Source organism: Carlito syrichta, unplaced genomic scaffold (assembly GCF_000164805.1).
Source record: "Carlito syrichta isolate Samal-C Ts95f unplaced genomic scaffold, Tarsius_syrichta-2.0.1 Scaffold315337, whole genome shotgun sequence".
NCBI classification, from domain to species: Eukaryota; Metazoa; Chordata; class Mammalia; order Primates; family Tarsiidae; genus Carlito; species Carlito syrichta.
In genome coordinates this window covers 228375-235648 of record NW_007259433.1, presented here as the reverse complement: position 1 = coordinate 235648, position 7274 = coordinate 228375, and the positions used below count along the sequence as shown (strand labels likewise).

Sequence of the window (7274 nt, the reverse complement as noted above, 5' to 3'; positions counted from 1 at the left end):
CGCGCGGGGGGCCGCGCCGTCGCCACAACTTCCCTCCCGCGCGCCCTGGTTCCCGGAGCGCGGGCGCTTCCAGGCCGCTTCCCCGCCCCGGGCTCCGGGGCAGGCAGGAGGCCGCCAAAAGTCCACGCCTCGCGGGTGGCGAGGAGGAGGAGTGGCCGGGGCGCGGGTCGTGCCGCACGTGTCGAGGGGAGTCCCACCGGGGGACATTTTCTGTGTTTCGCTTGAAACTTGAGCTGGGGATTCGCGGTCCTGTCTCGGGTGGGGTGAAGCGAGTGTGTGATAGATAGCTTAGGGTGCTCCAGAGCTTACGTTTTCGAGGAGGCGACTGCGGGTTCTTTGGCAATCTTGATTTTTAGTATGGTAAGGGAAAGCCTTGGCGATTGGAACCGAGCGAGAGGTCTTGGCAGAGCCGGTGGCAGGCCTTTTTTTTATTTTTCAGGAAAAGCTTCGCCTTTTCAGGGAGGAAAACCGCTGACTTTTTAGGGGTTTGTTTGGTTTGGAGGGCTGTGTGTGTTTTAAGGTACTAACTGCGCCCTAAAAGTTAGATGTGGAGATTAATTGAAGGGGAACAGTTTTTATTTCTGTGGAAGGTCATGCACCTTCAAGAGTTTGCTAAAACATTGATCCTGACGGTGAGTACGTTGGCCAGAAATCTAAATGGGTAAGTGAGGGACCTACTGCAACCGGTTGATGACCGACATCAGGCTCCCAGAAGAAAGGCTCCCACTCCAAAGTAGTATCTCAACGAAGATTTTTTTTAAGTGAGAAAGCAGGATTTTTTGAGAGGACAGAGAAGCTCCCACAGTGGGAGGAGACCCGAAGGGGTTGCCCAGATTTTTTGTTTTTTAACGTTTAAGTCTATATAAGTCAGCTTTTGCTTTTCTTTTTTTTTCTTTTTTCTTTTTTGAGTCGGAGTCTCTCTCTGTCGCCCAGACTGGAGTGCAGTGGCAGCTCCCGGCCACTGCAGCCTCGACCTGCTGGGCTCTGACGATCCTTCCGCCTCAGCCTTCCAAGTAACTGGAAATACAGGCACGTGCTACCACACCTGGCTAATTTTTTTTATTTGTTGTAGAGATGAGGGCTCACCAAGTTCCCTAGACGGGTCCCGAACCCGCAGGCTCAGGCAATTCACTCACCTCAGCCTCCCAAGGCGTGGGATTACAGGCTGAGCCATCGAGCCCGACTGAGACATTTTTATTTATGGTGGGTGTCTTAAGGGTTTTTTTCCTCGTTTAAAGGCTCTTTTTTTTTTTTTTGTATTTTTTTGGGTTGGAGTCTCACTCTGTCGCCCCGACTGGAGTCCAGTGGCACGCTTCTGGCCACTGCAACCTCGACCTGCTGGGCTCCAGCGATCCTTCCAAGTAGCTGGAACTACAGGCGTGCGCTACCATGCCCGGCTCTTTTTTATTTTTTTTATTGTAGAGATGAGGTCTCACCAAGTTGCCCAGGCGGGTCTCGATCCTGCGGGCTCAGGCTGAGCCACTGAGTCCAGCTTAAAAGCTCTTTATTACTGATTTCGTGGTCAAATTTCTTTAAATCTAAATATATAAAAGTTTTCTGTAAGAGTTTGCATAACAGCTCTATATTTCATACCTACTTTGAAGATTAGTATCTTAGGACCCACCTTCCTCATTTAAGGCCTTGTGCTGACCTAGCATGCAGAGGGTGCTACTTTACTTAATCTTTTTTAATTGGCTACTGTCCTTGGAACAGTTAACAGTAGATATAAAGTAAAATGTTTTATTTACTTTGGAGATATTAAAGCCATTCTTTTTGGTGTCTTATGTCTTGTATTTAATTTAGTTTTCCAGAAACATTATGGCTATTTCTAACTTTGGTTACAGTGTTACTTTGCCATCACTCAGCTTTGTAGGAATGAATCCCAGAAATAGAATGCCAGTCATTAGCCATCAAAACAAATTGTAATACTGAGCATATGCTGTATGGACACGGTGGCTCATGCCTGTAGTCCCAGCACTTTGGGAGGCCGAGGCCAGAGATTGCTTGAGCGCAGGGGTTAGACACCAGCTTGGGCAACTTGATGAGACCTCGTCTCTACAATAAATAAAAAAAGTTAGCTGGATGTGATGGTGTGTGCTAGTTCCAGCTACTTGGAAGATTGAGGCGGAAGGATGGCCTGAGTCCAGTAGGTCGAGGCTGTGGTGGCTGTGAGCGTGCCACTGCGCTCTAGCCTGGGCAGCAGAGTGAGGCTCCGACTCCAAAAAAAAAAAAGCACCCTCATAGTAGCCTTTGTTCAATATTGATTTCCTAACCACTGTAACTTGGCAACTGGATTTTTTTTTCTTTTTTCAGTTAGACTTTAACTAGAAGGCAGTAGAAACTGGAAGAGATCGCTTGAGTGGAGATCAGTATTTTATTGCTCAATTAAAATTTCTCCTGCTTAATTGGATTTTCTCAGTTTAAGAATCTAGAAGTTGCTGGGCTCGGTGGCTCAGCCTGTAATGCCTTGGGAGGCTGAGGTGAGTGGATTGCCTGAGACCGCGGGTTCGAGACCCACCTGGGCAACTTGGTGACGGAGTGAGACTCCAACTCAAAAAAAAAAAGAAGTTGTATCATTTTGGGGTCTTATGTGGTTAGTGATTGCCCCTTTACAGGGAAAGATAACCGTTGTGATATCACCTGTTTAGAATCAACCTAGTTCTTACATATCTGGCATTTTTGTTTGTTTTGTTTTGTTTTTGTTTTTGTTTTTGAGTTGGAGTCTCACTCTGTCACCCAGACTGGAGTGCAATGGCTGCTCCGGGCCACCGCAGCCTCGACCTACTGGGCTCCAGCGATCCTTCCACTTCAGCTTTCCAAGTAGCTGAAATTACAGGCGTGTGCTACCACGCCCAGCTAATTTTTTTTTTTTAATTTATTGTAGAGATGAGGTCTCACCAAGTTGCCCAGGCGGGTGTCACCAAGCTGCCCAGGTGGGTCTCGACCCCGCGGGCTCAGGCAGTCCACTCACCTCAGCCTCCCAAAGGTGCGGGATTACAGGCTGAGCCACCGATCTCGGCTTTATCTGTGTTTTTAAATGGAGGATTATTGTTGTACCTAATGTATTTTACTCTGGAAATACATAGTGTATTAAATTTTTTATTTATTGTATGCATAGGCAACCATAGATTTATGATAGACTACTTCCCTAGTATACCTTTGAACTTTTGATTTTCCAGGAAGATGCCACTTACTTTTTTTTTTTTTTTGTCGTCGGAATCTCATTCAGACTCCAGTGGCATGCTCACGTTCACCACAGCCTCTACCTGCTGGGCTCAGGTGATCCTTCTCCCACAACCTTCCAAATAGCTGGAACCACAGGCACACACTCTATGCCAGCTAATTTTTTTGGTTTACTGGAGAGATGAAGTCTTGCCAAGTTGCCCAGGCTGATGTCTAACCCCTGGGCTCAGGCAGTCCTCTCGCCAAACTGCTGGGACTACTGACTTAAGCACACTGCCACTGGCCACCAGATTTTACCAGTGTGCTCTCCCCCATTTTGTATGCCGAAGCTGAAAAAAAATACACTGCTGTGAAGAAAGTTATTGATAAACAGTGTTTATGTCAGGACCCTTTCTAGCTCACAGAATGTTCAATTATCTGTGTACTGAAAGGATCTAAATAATATGTTTTAAATTTTTTTAAGTATTATTAGATTCCAGGGTCTAATTAACCTGTCCCTTCAAAAAACACCAATTAGTGTCATAGAGTGGGTGCCCAAAAATAGAATTGGAACACAGAATTTCTGACAGAAGACTTATTTTTTTCCACTTCACAAAAAAGGAAGAATAATTTTTGAGGTAGTCCTTTTATTTCCGTGTCTCTAGTTTAGCCTTAACTATATAATCTAAACTGCTTTTGTTATAACTTCTGCTACACACAACAATATAGCAATAGAACCCTGAGACTCCAAAATTTGCCTGTAATGAAGGCAATGAGAGGTTGATGCTTGACCTTGAGTTTTATTTGTATAAAGAAAGATTTTGTCCTGGGGTGTTTAAAGGAAAAATACAGAAAAGATGAAATGTGGAAAGGTCATAGAGTTGACTTTGGAGAAGATTAATACCTTGAATAGCTTTTATCTTTTTTTGTTTTGTTTTTTTTTTGAGTTGGAGTCTCACTCTGTCGCCCAGACTGGAGTGCAGTGGCCGCTCCCGGCCACCGCAGCCTCAACCTGCTGGGCTCTGGCAATCCTTCCGCCTCAGCCTTCCAAGTAGCCGGAATTACAGGCATGCGCTACCATGCCCAACTGGTTTTTTGATTTATTGTAGAGATGAGGTCTCGCTGCCCAGGTGGGTGGGTCTCGACCCGGGGGCTCAGGCAATACACTCACCTCAGTCAATCCACTCACCTCAGTCTCCCAAAGGCGCAGGATTACAGGTTGAGCCGCTGAGCTGCTTTTACTTTGTTTGTTTTTGTTTTGTCTCATTCTGTCACTTAGGCTGGGGTGCAGTGGCATACTCATGGCCATTGCAGCCTTGACCACCACTCCTACAGGTCTTCTGATGTTTAACAAGGGAAAAATTGCTTAATCTATGACCTCTTAGTTTCCTATCCACAGTAGAACTTTGTCTCATTCCCACTTACAAACTGAAAAAGATTTGCGAGTTTCTTGATTTACCTTTTCCAAGTGGTAGGCTAGTTCACAAATTTTTTAGTTGTTTTTTTTTTTTTTTTTGAGTTGGAGTCTCATTCCGTCGCCCAGACTGGAGTGCAGTGGCCGCTCGCGGCCACCGCAGCCTCGACCTGCTGGGCTCTGGCAATCCTTCCGCCTCAGCCTTCCACGTAACTGGAATTACAGGTGCGTGCTACCACGCTCGGCAAATTTTTTGATTTATTGTAGAGATGAGGTCTCACCAAGTTGCCCAGGCGGGTCTCGAACCTGTGGGCTCAGGTAATCCACTCACCTCAGTCTCCCAAAGGCGCGGGATTATAGGCTGAGCCACCAAGCCCAACAAAATTTTTTAGTTTTTAAAAATCATTATTCTGAACTTGATAACATCTTTTCTTTTATACTGTTGATTTTCTTGGTTTTTTGTTTGTTTGTTTTTTGAGTTGGAGTCTCACTCCGTTGCCCAGACTGGAGTGCAGTGGCACACTCCATCGCAGCCTTGACCTGCTAGGCTCCGGTGATCCTTCCGCCTCAGCCTTCCAAGTACCTGGAACTACAGGCGCGTGCTACCATGCTCGGCTAATTTTTTGATTTATTGTACAGATGAGGTCTCGCCAAATTGCCCAGGTGGGTCTTGAACCCGCGGGCTCAGGCAGTCCACTCATTTTGGCCTCCCAAAGCATGGGATTACAGCCTGAGTCACCGAGCCCATTTTCTTGGTTTTAATGAGTTCTTCTTCATCTATAACTCTTGGTATAATTTAAAGATACTCAAGGATGCATAAAAGATTAGCGAATCTAGTCTTTTTTTTTTTTTTTTAAGTTAGAGTCTCACTCAGCCCAGTCTGTCCTTCTGCCTCAGCCTTCCAAATAACTGGAATGACAGGCATGTATCACCATGTTTGGCTGATTTTTTTTTTTTTTTTTTTAATTGGAGACATGAGGTCTAGCCATGTTGCCCAGGCTGGTCTCGAACTCCTGAGCTCAGGTAATCCTCTTGCCTCTGTCTTTCAAAGTGCTGGGATGATTGGCATGAGCCACTGCGCCCCACTGAATCTAGTCTTTAAGTAGCTTTTTCTCCTATAAGCAATGTTTAGTTTATTTCTAACCCTAAAAGATACTCCATTTAAAGTTATAGTAAAAAGTTTGCAGCCGGGCTCGGTGGCTCAGCTTGTAATCCTGCGCTTTGGGAGGCTGAGGTGAGTTGGATTGCCTGAGCCCGTGGGTTCGAGACCCGCCTGGGCAACTTGGTGAGACCTCATCTCTACAATAAATCAAAAATTAGCCGGGCGTGGTAGCGTGCGCCTGTAGTTCCAGCTACTTGGAAGGCTGAGGCGGAAGGATCGCTGGAGCCCAGCAGGGCGAAGCTGCGGTGGCCTGAAGCGTGTCACTGCACTCCAGTCTGGGCGACAGAGTGAGACTCCAACTCAAAAAAAAAGGTTTGCTTTTTCTCACACCCCACTTCAAAGTTGGTCTTCTGATTCCTGTTGTTTGTCAGAATTCAAAGTGATCTCTAATTCAGTGGTTACATACTAGTAAGAATAAACTCAAAGGGGGACTATCATTGTTTCTGAATAAAGTATGTAACAGTATTGTATGCTATTAGACAATGTATTATGCTTTTCGGTATTTTACGCATTTAAATGTCTAGATAATGAGGTACTTTTCAAACATAGCAACCAATTATTTCATGATGCACCACCTATTTATACATCAAGAAAGATAAACCACAGCTAGTAATGAATGTGGATCCCTCCCCCCATATTTCTTAGATTTTTGGATTACATTTCATCTAGTTTGAATGCAAGCTGCTTTTTTATTCCTTTTTTTTTCTGAGACAGGGTCTCACTGTATCATCCAGGCTTTTGAGTGCAGTGGTGCATTTGCTCACCGCAGCCTTAAATTCCTGGGCTCAAGTGATTCTCCTGCCTCCATGTCCGGCTTACTTATTTATGTATGTATGTTGGAGTCTCACTCTGTAGCCCATCCTGGAGTGCAGTGGCAGGCTCCTGGCCGCCTCAAACTTCCAAGTAGCCGGAACTACAGGTGCGTACTACTACACCCAGCTAATTTTAGATTTATTGTAGAGACTGGTCTCGCCAAGTTGCCCAGGTCGGTCTCTAACCCATGGGCTCAGGCAATCCACTCGACTTGGCCTCGCAAAGTGCTGAGATTACAGGCTGAGTCCCCGAGCCTGGCCTATTTAATTCTTTTTTCGGTCAGAAATCTCAGTCTGTCACTCAGGCTGGAGTACAGTGGCACACTCACTGCCACCGCAGTCTGTAGTTGCAACTACTTGGAGAAGGCTAAGGTGGAAGGATTGCCTGAGTCCAGCAGGTTGAGACTGTGGTGACCATGAGTGTGCCACTGCCCTCGAGCCTGCGTGACAGAGTGACTAAGACAGCTCCCCAAAAAAAATCCTAGAATTTGTGATTACCTGATGGTATGTTAACTTACGCAATGATTTAAATAATTCAGATGTTAACAATAATTTGTCACATTTTGCATGTATAGAAACTATTGATTTGTTGGGAGGGAAAAAAAAAATGGTCTGACTAGATACTACCATGAAAGAATGGTATTAAAGATGCTGGAGGAAGCCGGGCTCGGTGGCTCAGCCTGTAATCTCGCGCCTTTGGGAGGCTGAGGTGAGTGGATTGCCT

General features: G+C 45.6%; 1 protein-coding gene across 10 annotated transcripts in view; it reads left to right on the top strand.

Moving 5' to 3' along the window:
* The window catches only part of PTGES3 (prostaglandin E synthase 3), a 17983-nt gene that overhangs the window by 560 nt on the left and 10149 nt on the right, over positions 1 to 7274 (top strand). The gene's annotated exons all lie outside the window — the stretch shown is intronic.